Raw genomic sequence first — 15110 nt, 5'->3', positions numbered from 1 at the left:
GGAAAAGTGATCAAAATATTTTATTATCATAAAACACATCAGGATGATTCCTGGAATGGAAGTCCTTTGGACAAGAGAGGCATGAATTATGTACACAATAGTATAGTACAATTAATCAAGAAATAGCACATTATGAGCTCAAATCGGGTTATGTGTGTGTCCTCAGAAAGACAGCGAGAAGGTTCTGTAGGACAGGTTGGTGAATACGTCAATCTGGTGACTGCCTCCACCTACTGTCAGCACCTGGAAAAGCAAAGACATCACAACCACTTCCTTCATACACCAAAAACCACCACAGTCCCTGCTCAACAAAACTCAACCATATCAACACTGAGACCATATCAAAACTGAAACCATATCAAAACTGAATATCAATAATATCATCCAGGCTGTATTACATCCGGCCGTGATTAGGAGTCCCATAGGGCGGCGCACAATTAGCCCAGCGTCGTCCGGGTTTGGCCAGGGTAGGGCGTCATTGTAAATAAGAATTTGTTCTTAACTGACTTGACTAATTAAATAAAGGTTTAAGAAAAAATGTTTTAAAAAATTTACTGAAGCTTTGATGTGGACAAAAATGTAATCATTAGTAATGCTCTTATCCACAGCGACTTACAGTAGTGAGTGCATAATTACTTTACTTTTTTCCCCATACTGGTACCCCGTGGGAATTGAACCTACAACCATGGTGTTGCAAGTGACATGCTCTACCAACTGAGCCACACAGGACTTTTGACCAAGAACAGGAAGAAAACAAGCGGGACGAGCAAAGAAGGACATTTAACCTGAGGGGTTGGATGAGTAATGTGGAGTGTTCAGTTGGTCTGTCTAATGACTCTCACCCTGTGTTCAGTGCTGTTGAGGTTCAGTGCCAGCGTGTTGAGGGAGCGGGGGTTGCAGGGGATCTGAGCCTTTATACCTCTCCCCCGCGGAGACAGTGGGACACATACTGGCCCTCACCCACCGACAAGATCTACAGGCGGGGGAGAGGTCACACACACACATGGACTGTCTGCAGTTAGAGAAAGACAAACACATAAACTTTCTTTCTCCCTTCCCACACACAGTCTGACCCACACACACACGTCTCACCATGTCCTGGTAAAAGTTGGCTTGTCGCTGGCATCCGGAGAGATGGAAGATGGAGGTGGGTGACATGGAGCGGAGGTGCCATAGGGAAAGGGATGGGCCTCCTCCACAGAGCTGGTGGGGGGAAAAAAGGGACAGGGGTTAGGGAGAATTATTTAACTACATTAAAAGGAGATCAAATTGTAGGAGGAAACGCTGAGTAATGTTACAGTATCTGCATTGCAAAAAACATTTCAGGCATCTCGACTTTTCATCCTGAAGGACTAAAAGATAACAGCGCCAGACATTCCACAGGTGGAGTCGACCTTCGCGACATTTCTAATGTATCACCACGGCAACCACACTGATAACATAAGTGCCGCATTTCAGACTGAGGTACTGAACAAGTCAGGACAATTTCTAGAAAAAGAGTGCTCATCCTATGGGGGAAGGAACTGTTGATTTATGGGAAAAAACTAAATTGCAAGGGCTGCCCTTTCCTCACCATCCAATCAGAGTCGGTCGTCAGGCAGCTGATCCACTTGCCATATTGGTGGCGGGCACATTCCTAGAAAGAGAGGGAGTGAGAGAAGAGAGAAAGAGTAGAAGCATTAGGATTTTGTTTGTAGTATGATGTGTATTTTGTTACGCAATCTGCAGTTAGGGGTGGTGGACTATGTATTGTCATAAATAACAGCTGGTGCACAACATCAAAGGAGGTCTCGAGCTATTGCTCGCCTGAGGTAGAGTATCTCATGATAAACTGTAGACCACACTACCTACCTAGAGAGTTTTCATCTGTATTTTTCATAGCTGTTTACATACCACCACAGTCAGAGGCTGGCACTAAGACAGCATTGAATGAGCTGTATTCCGCCATAAGCAAACAGGAAAACGCTCACCCAGAGGCGGCGCTCCTAGTAGCCGGGGAATTTAACGCAGGGCAACTTAAATCCGTTATACCAAATTTCTATCAGCATGTTAAATGTGCAACCAGAGGAAAGAAAACTATGGACCACGTTTACTCCATACACAGAGACGCATACAAAGCTCTCCCTCGCCCTCCATTTGGCAAATCGGACCATAATTCTATCCTCCTAATTCCTGCTTACAAGCAAAAATTAAAGCAGGAAGCACAAGTGACTAGATCAATAAGGAAGTGGTCCGATGAAGCAGATGCTAAGCTACAGGACTGTTTTACTAGCACAGACTGGAAAATGTTCCGTGATTCCTCCGATGGCATTGAGGAGAACACCACATCAGCCATTGGCTTCATCAATAAGTGCATCGATGACGTCGTCCCCACAGTGACCGTACGTACATAACCCAACCAGAAGCCATGGATTACAGGCAACATCCCCACTGAGCTAAAGGCTAGAGCTGCCGCCTTCAAGGAGCGGGAATCTAACCCGGAAGCTTATACGAAATCCCGCTATGCACTCCGACAAACCATCAAACAGGTAAAGCGTCAATACAGGACTAAGATCGAATCATACTACACCGGCTCTGACGCTTGTCGGCTGTGGCAAGGCTTGCAAACAATTAGACTACAAACGGAAGCATAGCCGAGAGCTGCCCAGTGACACGAGCCTACCAGACGACCTAAACTACTTCTATGCTCGCTTCGAGGCAAAAAACATTGAAACATGCATGAGAGCACCAGCTGTTCTGGAAGACTGATCACGCTCTCTGCAGCCGATGTGAGTTAGACCTTTAAACAGGTCAGCATTCACAAGGCTGCAGGGCCAGATGGATTACCAGGACGTGTACTGCGAGCATACACTGACCAACTGGCAAGTGTCTTCACTGACATTTTCAACCTCTCCCTGCCTAAACAACTACCGACCCGTAGCACTCACATCTGTAGCCATAAAGTGCTTTGAAAGGCTGGTCATGGCTCACATCAACACCATTAGCCCAGAAACCCTAGACCCAATCCAATTTGCATACCACCCCAACAGATCCACAGATGATGCAATCTCTATTGCACGCAACACTGCCCTTTCCCACCTAAAGGAACACCTATGTGAGAATGCTATTCATTGACTACAGCTCAGCGTTCAACACCAGAGTGCACTCAAAGCTCTTACATAAGCTAAGGACCCTGGAACTAAACACCTCCCTCTGCAACTGGATCCTGGACTTCCAGACGTGCCGCACCCAGGTGGTAAGGGTAGGTAACAACACATCCACCACGCTGATCCTCAACACAGGGGCCCCTCAGGGGTGCGTGCTCAGTACCCTCCTGCACTCCCTGTTCACTCATGACTGCACGGTCAGGCACGACTCCGACACCATCGTTAAGTTTGCCGATGACACAACAGTGGTAGGCCTGATCACCGACAACGACGAGACAGCCTATAGGGAGGAGGTCAGAGACCTGGCCGTGTGGTGCCAGGACAACAACCTCTCCCTCAAAATGATCAAGACAAAGGAGAGGATTGTGGACTACAGAAAAAAGAGGACCGAGCAGGCCCCCATTCTCATCAACGAGGCTGCAGTGGAGCAGGTTGAGAGCTTCAAATTCCTTGGTCTCCACATCAACAACAAACTATCATGGTCCAAACACACTAAGACAGTTGTGAAGAAGGCACGACAAAGCCTATTCCCCCTCAGGAGACTGAAAAGATTTGGCACGAGTCCTCAGATCCTCAAAAGGTTCTACAGCTGCACCATTGAAAGCATCCTGACTGGTTGCATCACTGCCTGGTATGGCAATTGCTCGGCCTCCGACCGCAAGGCACTACAGAGGGTAGTGCGAACGGCCCAGTACATCACCGGGGCCAAGCTTCCTGCCATCCACGACCTCTATAGCAGGCGGTGTCAGAGAAAGCCCCTAAAAATTTGTCAAAGCCTCCAGCCACCCTAGTCATAGACTGTTCTCTCTGCTACCGCACGGCAAGCGGTACCGGAGCGCCAAGTCTATGTCCAAGAGGATTCTAAACAGCTTCTACTCCCAAGCCATAAGACTCCTGAACATCTAATCAAATGGCTACCCAGACTATTTGCATTGTCACCCCCTCTTTTACACCGCTGCTACTCTCTGTTGTTATCATCTATGCATAGTCACTTTAATAACTCTACCTACATGTACATATTGCCTCAACTAACCAGTGCCCCTGCACATTGACTCTGTACCGGTACCTACCCTGTATATAGGTCTCGCTATTGTTATTTTACTGCTGCTCTTTAATTACTTGTTACTTTTATTTCTTATTCTTATCTGTATTTTGTTTTAAACTCCATTGTTGGTTAGGGGCTCGTAAGTAAGCTGTATGGTCTACACCTTTTGTATTCGGCGCATGTGACTAATACAATTTGATTTGACAGGGATGTCAAACATTCAGCCTGCTGCACAGGCCCTATGCAGGTTCTAGTGTAGACCACCTTTCCGGTTAAATTATGTTAAGGAGTGTTTTGTCAACACTAAATGATTAAACTAGTGAGAAATCTGTGATAGTTGAAAAAAATCATTTAGCTTGCTTGATTTACTATCATCCTAAATTAAGAAAATTATTTTGCCTTATCTAATTCAAATGTATATTACCCAACTACACAATCTAATGTTTGGGGGGGGGATTACACATCGTTTTACCTCAGATTGGTGATGTTAGTATAAAAGTTTATAGTCAACACCATGACAAAAGATGAATTGCTTAAAACAGATCAATATGTTTGCTTTTGTACTGTTGATTTTGTCATACGCGCTGAGGTTCGCAAGATTTACACTGCAAAAATGAAAATCTAAGTAAGAATAAATATCTTAAATCAAGGCAATATATGCTTGTTTTTTGTCTGACAAGATATTTCTTCTTATCAGACAGTTTATATGTTGGAGCATTTAAAGCTTTTTATGTCCTTAATTATCTTAATAAGATAATATAACTTGTTACTGAGATTGTATTACTGGTTCTGAGTAACTTAATGCTCCAAACTAGAATTACCAGAATAATAAAGCTGTTTGATCAACACTGACAAGTACAAAACTGCTTTGTCAAAGTCAGAATTTCTTATTTCAAGCATCTTATCGTTTTCATCTCTTCACACATTAAGAACAGATAATGACCAAATGGAATTCACTGTTTTATTGTCAATCTTACATAGCAATCATGTAGACAAAATACAGTACAGAACAAAGACAGTACACTTTTCATATCTGGGGAACACACTATGAGTCATTTGAACTGTTGTACAATTCTATTACATCCCCAAGACGGTATTTGACTTGTACATAAGTTTGGCTCTTGTTGCTAATTGTGTAATAAGATGTAAAATCAACCAGCTTTTCAGCATCCACTAACTCAGTGGCCTGTGCAAGGTGTGGGACCTCAACTTGATAAGTGTAACGGCTTTCTTCCTGAGATGAAGGAGAGGACCAAAATGCAGCGCGGCTAGTGTTCAACATGATTTAATAAAGAAGAGACAATAACGTGAACACTATACAAAATAACAAATGTGAAAACCGAGACAGTCCTATCTGGTGCAGAACACAAAGACAGAAGACAACCACCCACAATCCCCAACACAAAACAAGCCACCTATATATGATTCTCAATCAGGGACAACGATTGACAGCTGCCTCTGATTGAGAACCATATTACGCTGAACACAGAAACAGACAAACTAGACACACAACATAGAATGCCTACCCAGCTCACGTCCTGACCAACACTAAACAAGCAAAACACACAAGAACTATGGTCAGGACGTGACAATAAGCCATGACGTTTCTAACAAAGCGTATAGTTTGAAATGGTTGATATTCCAAACAATAAAGCCTAGAATCAAGAAGAAATATGTTTTTGACCAGTCCAAATTCTGGCATATTACCATTCAGTACTTTGGCAAAGATCATGGACTTCTGAGTTATGAATTTATTAGAATTTAGTACAAGCCATTTGACTGATACAGCATGGTTTACTTCATTGAAACCTAAGAAGTCCCTCAATTTTCCACATAAATATTGTAGATCTTTAACCTCTGATACAGGTCCCATCTTCCTTTCATTTGAAAAAATTGGGTGCATTGAACTGTCAACATTTTGGCAGCTTTCATATACACTGCTCAAAAAAATAAAGGGAACACTTAAACAACACAATGTAACTCCAAGTCAATCACACTTCTGTGAAATCAAACTGTCCACTTAGGAAGCAACACTGATTGACAATAAATTTCACATGCTGTTGTGCAAATGGAATAGACAAAAGGTGGAAATTATAGGCAATTAGCAAGACACCCCCAATAAAGGAGTGATTCTGCAGGTGGTGACCACAGACCACTTCTCAGTTCCTATGCTTCCTGGCTGATGTTTTGGTCACTTTTGAATGCTGGCGGTGCTTTCACTCTAGTGGTAGCATGAGACGGAGTCTACAACCCACACAAGTGGCTCAGGTAGTGCAGCTCATCCAGGATGGCACATCAATGCGAGCTGTGGCAAGAAGGTTTGCTGTGTCTGTCAGCGTAGTGTCCAGAGCATGGAGGCGCTACCAGGAGACAGGCCAGTACATCAGGAGACATGGAGGAGGCCGTAGGAGGGCAACAACCCAGCAGCAGGACCGCTACCTCCGCCTTTTTGCAAGGAGGAGCACTGCCAGAGCCCTGCAAAATGAATCCAGCAGGCCACAAATGTGCAATTTTGCTTATTTTAGGTAATATTTCCCTCATTTTATTGCATTTTTTTCTTGTTTTTGAGGGCTGACTTTTTGCAGTGTAGAAGGCAGCCATTTTCTTTCTGAAATGGCATGGATAATTTGGTAGTTCCCTATAAAAGACACTAGCCATACACAAATGCACAAACTTGACAGTCAAACGATCACTTAAATAGCAGCCAACAGTTGTCACTGTTGATATCCTATGGAGGGTTGTGATTAGTTGAAGTTAACAGAAAGCTCCCCCCCATACTATAGGTCATTCCAAAATATAGATAGAAGCCTTCTACACATTCTCATCTAAACAGCAATGTATAGGTTATTGCAAGTTTCCATGTGGCCTTTGAATAGTGTCAGTTTAAACACCGCGACACCCAAATGTTTGCCCCCTGTTCTATTGATTTTCAGATGGATCAATGGAATTAACAAAAAGTGTTGCGTTACACTTACCATGTTGGCGACCCACTTGAATCAAAATACAACTTCAAAATGTAGCTAGCTGTCTTCTACAAATTGTCCTCTAACCAGTGATGTACACATCATTCTCAGATTCCGTGTGGTTTTTGAGCGGGGTTAGTTTTAACAGGACATACAACATTACCATTACATTTGTCATTTAGCAGACACTCTTATCCAGAATGGCTTACAGTAGTGAGTGGATACATTTTCTTACTGGTCCCCTGTGGGAATTGAACCCACAACCCTGGCGTTGCAAGGGTCATGCTTTACCAACAACCTCATGAGACCTCATATCCCTCTCGCGCAACAATTGATTTCAATGTGATAATCGATAGGAGTGATTGACAAAACAGTGATGAGTTTGTCTTTCTGTTTTGGTGAACCCTGTACCAAATTGCAACATTCCAAAATGTAGCCGACTGTTATATATCCAGTTTACATGTTTTTTGAGCTGTGGTAGTTTCAACAGAGCATACATGTGCAACAAAAGTAATCATATGTGTCACGACTCCGACCGAGGCAGGCTCTCCTTCCCGTTCGGGTGGCGCTCTGCGGTCGTCGTCACCGGCCTATTAGCTGCCACTGATCCTTTTCTCCCCCTCCTTATGTGTTCATTGGTTACACCTGTTTTGTGTTTGTTCTTAATTTGTTGTGCTTTATCAGTCAGCCGGTCCGCCCGTTTCTTTGTGCGGGATTGTTAGTTTGTAAGCGTGGTGTTTGTATATAAATTGAACTTTCAACATTAATTTCCAATGGTATTGTACTTAAATCAGGTAACAACTGCTTGATAAATACAAAAACAGGCTGTGATTTATTTATTTTTGATGATATACCAGAAATCAACAAAACAGGTTTACATTTACATTTACATTTAAGTCATTTAGCAGACGCTCTTATCCAGAGCGACTTACAAATTGGAAAGTTCATACATATTCATCCTGGTCCCCCCGTGGGGAATGAACCCACAACCCTGGCGTTGCAAGCGCCATGCTCTACCAACTGAGCCACACGGGACCGTTTGCCCTGCCTACATATAAAACATGTTTTTGGTTAAACAAAAAATTACTTAAATATACTTTTGTATGTAAGAAAGATGCTACATTATAACTTCTGTACATATGGAGGGTAGGGGCAGGCAACCACCCATCCCAATATCTTACCTCATATTTGTAGACCTCAATGCAGTGCATGGATTGGCCAGTCCTGTAGTCTGGAGGCGGAGTTCAGAGAGTGAGATACATGACAACACTACAGTATAATGTAATACAGCCATGCATTGATTCCAGATGTGTCAATGACAGATAGCGTAACCTGAAGCAGTGATAGGTTGATGCATCCGTCACTCACCCCATATCCTGACAGCGCCATCCTCACCCCCAGAGAGGATCTCCCCCTCCCTCTCTCTCACACTCAGACAGTGGATATAGTCTGTATGACCCTGCAGAACTGACTGGGGAAGGGAGAGAGAGCAATAAAGAGAACGAGCAAAGGTTAAGTGTGTGATCGCGAGAGAGGAAAGGATGAAGAGAGAAGATATTAAAAGATGTAGCAACGAAGAATATTTATTTAAAATGTTCAACGAAGAATATTTATTTACAATGTTCAACATCAGATTGCTGAATCTTGAGACCGAATCGAAGCAATGAATATTTCTCAAACCTTAAAGACGCCACTTTCCAGATCCATTATGTGGATGTTATTGTCCCCTCTACCAATCACTAGACTCTCTCTCTGGAGAACACACACACAGAGACAGAGACAGAGACAGAGACAGAGACAGAGACAGAGACAGAGAGACAGAGAGACAGAGACAGAGAGAGAGAGAGACAGAGAGAGAGAGAGAGAGAGAGAGAGAGAGAGAGAGAGAGAGAGAGAACACTTGTCTCAGTACAGTGAGGTACTTAATGAATCTGACAAGTGTCTGTGTACTCACAGTGGAATTGATAGACATGGCATTGATCTCTGGGATCTCCAGGCTGGATCTGCAGAGGGGCATTTATGAACAAACACTTTTTGGCTACAAACATCAGACAGCAAAGAGAAACATCTGGAGATAAAATAACCAACACAAATGTACACAGTCTACACACAGACACACTTTCTTGTGTTTTCTCAAAACAAATTTACGGCTGATTGGTGCCTTACTTGTAATTCGGCCTCTTTGTCCAAGCAGCCTTGGTATTCTGGGAGAGAGACACAGAGACTTGGCCGATTTCACATACTGTCATAGACTGGACCAGTAAATGTGAGGATGGGTTTCTGGCTCAGATCTGTAGCATCTGGGCTAAACGCTGAGGAGAGACTGGGTGAAATGATAAAAAATAGCATTTTACTGTAAAGAACTAAGTAAATAAGATACATTGGACTTGGGCACCTCAAAAATGTGCTTTATCCATTCAAACATTTAAATGATACATTTGTATTGCAGGGACAGTCTGATTACATAATCTCTGTTCATATCATGAAATTTCTCACTACTCAAACTGCAAGCAGCCAGTAAACTGTATGTCCTCGACCTAGCTCGGTCTCACCTGAACACCGCTATCTCGCCGTAGTTGTTGCCGGCGGCTAGGAAACGACCACAGGGAGAGAAACTCTGGGAGAACACGGACATGTGGAGGTGCTGGACGAAGAACACAATGACACATAGCTAATGTAATTAAGATATCAGATTTATAAAAGCAATAGCAGCATTTTAAAACATATTGAATGGGTATGATACAAGTATTGCTAGCTAGATGTTCAACGTTACAGTAACATTACCTAACTAATGTTGCTAGTTAAATGACTAATAACATGTCTGTAAGCGTTCATGTAGCTAGTGCAAACTAACTTAGCTACATTGCTAGCAATCATGTTATCTGAGCAGGCGACTTGATTGCCGTTGATTGCATGACTATTCCTGATAGCTAGCTAATATGATTGTAGCTAGCTGACGTAATATCTGTCACTGACTTGGTACTCACTAGAGGTCGACCGATTATGATTTTTCAACACCGACACCGATTATTGGAGGACCAAAAAAGCCGATACCGATTAATCGGACGATTTTTTTTATATATATTTGTAATAATGACAATAACAACAATACTGAAAGAACAATGAACACTAGTATTTTTAACTTTATACTGTTACCTCGACAGGACCCATTGTGAAGACGAATATACAGTTTTAAGCGTCAGAAAATATAAATATTGTTGAGCTCAACTTCTGTTTACGAATTTCGTGTTTCCAATTTAAACCAAAAAGTCGCCAAAATATACAATGAGACAGATATTTCACCAGATGTGTTAATGTGAAGCATCTGGTTGGCGTTTCCGTTCACTACCAAATATGGTGATGAGAGGAAGCCCAGTGGCCGTACTTGGTGACGTGTGGTTGTTTCATCAGAGTTCCCGAGTTTGAATATCCCGTATGCACATTCCATGATCAAACGTTCTAAACACACTTCCTACCGGTGGCGCATACTATAGAACGGAAGTCAGTCTAGTTGTTATCGACGATATGTCTTACTACCACTATGTCGCAGATTTTTACTAGGTATCTTCAGGACTTGCCTCAAATTATGCCTCAAATTATTACTAATGATGTACATTGAGTTGTTAAATCAGCCTCCGAGACTCCAGCTAGTAAGAATTAAAAGGGGTTCAAGATGTATATAGGTAGCTACATTGACAACTATGAAGGTGAGTACTAGAGGTCGACCGATTAATCGGAATGGCCGATTAATTAGGGCCGAATTCAAGTTTTCATAACAATCTGTCATCTGCATTTTTGGACACCGATCATGGCCGATTACATTGCACTCCACGAGGAGACAGTGTGGCAGGCTGACTACCTGTTATGTGAGTGCAGCAAGGAGCCAAGGTAAGGTGCTAGCTAGCATTAAACGTATCTTATAAAAAACAATCAATCTTAACATAATCACTAGTTAACTACACATGGTTGATTATATTACTAGTTTATCTAGCTTGTCCTGCGTTGCATATAATCGATGCGGTGCCTGTTAATTTATCATTGAATCACAGCCTACTTCGCCAAACGGGTGATTTAACAAGCACATTCGCGAAAAAAGCACTGTCGTTGCACCAATGTGTACCTAACCATAAACATCAACGCCTTTCTTAAAATCAATACACAAGTATATATTTTTTAATCTGCATATTTAGTTAATATTGCCTGCTAACATGAATTTCTTTTAACTAGGGAAATTGTGTCACTTTCTTGCATTCTGTGCAACAGAGTCAGGGTATATGCAGCAGTTTGGGCCGCCTGGCTCGTTGCGAACTGTGTGAAGACTATTTCTTCCTATCAAAGACAGCCAGCTTCGCCAAACGGGGGATGAATTAACAAAAGCGCATTTGCGAAAAAAAAGCACAATAGTTGCACGAATGTACTTAACCATAAAACATCAATGCCTTTCTTAAAATCAATACACAGAAGTATATATTTTTAAACCTGCATATTTAGTTAAAAGAAATTCATGTTAGCAGGCAATTCTTATGGCTGCATGTCACGCCCTGGCCTTAGTTATCTTTGTTCTCTTTATTATTTTGGTTAGGTCAGGGTGTGACGAGGGTGGTTTGTGTGTTTTTGTCTCGTCTAGGGTGTTTGTACTGTCTAGGTTTTTTTTGTAGAGTTATGGGGTTGTGTTCATTATAGGTGTTTATGTAAGTCTATGGTTGCCTAGATTGGTTCTCAATTAGAGGCAGGTGTTTATCGTTGTCTCTGATTGGGAACCATATTTAGGCAGCCATGTTCTTTGGGTATTTTGTGGGTGATTGTTTCCTGTGTCAGTGTTTGTGCCACACGGGACTGTTACGGTTTGTTCACGTTTATTGTTTTGTATTGGTGTTCATAGTTCAGTTTTCTATATTAAAACATGGATACCTAACACGCTGCGTATTGCTCCGATCCTTGTTACACCTCTTCAGAGGAAGAAGAGGAAGACAGCCGTGACACTGCATCCCGCTACCGGGATCGATATGACAGCAGCCAGATGCAGGTGCAGGGCGCCAAATTCAAAAAACAGAAATCTCATAATTAAAATTCCTCAAACATACATGTGTCTTATATCATTTTAAAGGTATTCTTGTTGTTAATCCCACCAAAATGTCCGATTTCAAATATGCTTTTCAGCGAAAGCACTACAAACGATTATGTTAGGTCACCATCAAACCACAATAAGCACAGCCATTTTTCCAGCGAAAGATAGCAGTCAGAAAAAGCAGAAATAGAGATAAAATTAATCACTAACCTTTGATTATCTTCATCAGATGACACTCATAGGACTTCATGTTACACAATACATGCATGTTTTGTTTGATAAAGTTCATATTTATAACAAAGAATCTGAGTTTACATTGGCGCGTTACATTCACTAGTTCCAAAAACATCCAGTGATAGTGCATAGCCACATTGTTTCAACAGAAATACTCATCATAAATGTAGATGATAATATGTTACTGCCCCCTTCCCTCCATATACACATGGAATTATAGATATACCTCTCCTTAATGCAACCGCTGTGTCAGATTTTAATAATCTGAGACGGAGCTCAGAACAATAGCCAAATTAGCCCCCATGTTGGACTCAACAGAAACCAGAAAATACATGATAAATGTTTCCTTACCTTTGATGAACTTCATCAGAATGCAGTCCTAGGAATCCCAGGTCCACAATAAATGCTTGATTTGTTCGATAATTTCCGTTATTTATGTCCAATTAGCTACTTTGGTTCGCGCCTTCGGTAAACAATTCCAAAGTCAGAAAGCGCCTCCACTATAACGTGACAAAATGTCCAAAAGTTCCGTAACAGTCAGTAGAAACATGTCAAACGATGTACTGAATCAATCTTTAGAATGTTGTTAACATACATCTTGAATAACGTTCCAACCGGAGAATTAGATTGACTTCAGAAGAGCGATGGAACGGACGTCCTACTCATGTGAAGGCGCATGGTGAATGCGTGATCAGCTCGTGGAAGTGATTACTCATTCCTGTCTCCTTCGGCCCCCCTTCACATTAGAGTCATCAGACAAAGTTCTGTTGACTGTTGACATCTAGTGGAAGCCGTAGGAAGTGAAAACTCATCTATATCTCGCTGTCATTTCAATTGAGAGCTTGGTTGAAAATCTGACACCTCAGAAACAATTCAAACAGGAAGTGGAACTTCTCAGGTTTTTGCCTGCCATATGAGTTCTGTTATACTCACAGACATAATTCAAACAGTTTTAGAAACTTCAGAGTGTTTTCTATCCAATATGAATAATAATATGCATATATTAGCAACTGGGACTAAGGAGCATGGGCCGTTTAATATGGGCAGCTCTGTGCACCTTTCATCCAAGCTACTCAATACTGCCCCTGCAGCCATAAGAAGTTAAACTAGGGAAATTGTGTCACTTCTCTTGCGTTCTTTGCACGCAGAGTCAGGGTATATGCAACAGTTTGGGCCGCCTGGCTCGTTGCGAACTAATTTGACAGAATTTTACGTAATTATGACATAACATTGAAGGTTTTGCAATGTAACAGCAATATTTAGACTTATGGATGCCACCCGTTAGATAAAATACGGAACGGTTCCTTATTTCACTGAAAGAATAAACGTTTTGTTTTTTAAATGCTAGTTTCTGGATTTGACCATATTAATGACCTAAGGCTCGTATTTCTGTGTGTTATTATATTATAATTAAGTCTATGATTTGAGAGAGCAGTCTGACTGAGCGGTGGTAGGCAGCAGCAGGCTCGTAAGCATTCATTCAAACAGCACTTTACTGCGTTTGCCAGCAGCTCTTCGCAATGCTTCAAGCATTGCACTGTTTATGACTTCAAGCCTATCAACTCCCGAGATTAGGCTGGCAATACTAAAGTCCCTATTAGAACATCCAATAGTCAAAGGTATATGAAATACAAATGGTATAGAGAGAAATAGTCCTATAATAACTACAACCTAAAACTTCTTACCTGGGAATATTGAAGACTCATGTTAAAAGGAACCACCAGCTTTCATATGTTCCCATGTTCTGAGCAAGGAACTTAAACGTTAGCTTTCTTACATGGCACATATTGCACTTTTACTTTCTTCTCCAACACTTTGTTTTTGCATTATTTAAACCGAATTGAACATGTTTCATTATTTATTTGAGACTAAATAGATTTTATTGATGTCACGTTCTGACCATAGTTCTTGTGTGTTTTGCTTGTTTTAGTGTTGGTCAGGACGTGAGCTGGGTGGGCATTCTATGTTGTGTGTCTAGTTTGTCTGTTTCTATGTTTGGCCTAATATGGTTCTCAATCAGAGGCAGGTGTTTTGTGTTGTCTCTGATTGGGAATCATATATAGGTGGCTTGTTTTGTGTTGGGGTTTGTGGGTGGTTGTTTCCTGTCTTTGTGTTTTCTCTGCACCAGATAGGGCTGTATCGGTTTGCCACATTTGTTATTTTGTATCGTGTTTATCGTTTTATTAAACATGTTGAGCACTGGCTACGCTGCGTGTTGGTCTGATCCCTGTTACACCCTCTCTTCTCGTGAAGAGAGGGAAGGCTTCCGTTACAATTGATGTATTATATTAAGTTAAAAATACTAGTGTTCATTGTTCTTTCAGTATTGTTGTTATTGTCATTATTACAAATGTATATAAAAAAAATCGGCCGATTAATCGGTATCGGCTTTTTTGGTCCTCCAATAATCGGTGTCGGTGTTGAAAAATCATAATCGGTCGACCTCTAGTGAGTACCAAGTCAGTGACAGATATTACGTCAGCTAGCTACAATCATATTAGCTAGCTAATTTAACTATTAACTGTAGCTAGCTAGTTACTTTGTAAAATGATGTAACGTTGACAGAATCTACCTGAGAATGTGTGTATTTGTTTTCTTGGTTATGCTTGCTAGCTAAAAATAATTGTTATTCATTTTTTCTACACAGTATCTAA

At 41.5% G+C, this 15110-nt stretch overlaps 1 pseudogene; it reads right to left on the bottom strand.

Annotated features, from left to right (window-relative positions):
• Position 1: 1 nt before the first annotated feature.
• Positions 2-9798, bottom strand: LOC139578795 (THO complex subunit 6 homolog; annotated as a pseudogene).
• Between the last annotated feature and the right edge of the window lie 5312 nt (positions 9799-15110).

This window comes from Salvelinus alpinus, chromosome 6 (assembly GCF_045679555.1).
Source record: "Salvelinus alpinus chromosome 6, SLU_Salpinus.1, whole genome shotgun sequence".
Classification (NCBI taxonomy): domain Eukaryota; kingdom Metazoa; phylum Chordata; class Actinopteri; order Salmoniformes; family Salmonidae; genus Salvelinus; species Salvelinus alpinus.
The sequence above is the reverse complement of the archived record's forward strand: the minus strand, read 5'-3'. Positions and strand labels throughout refer to the sequence as shown.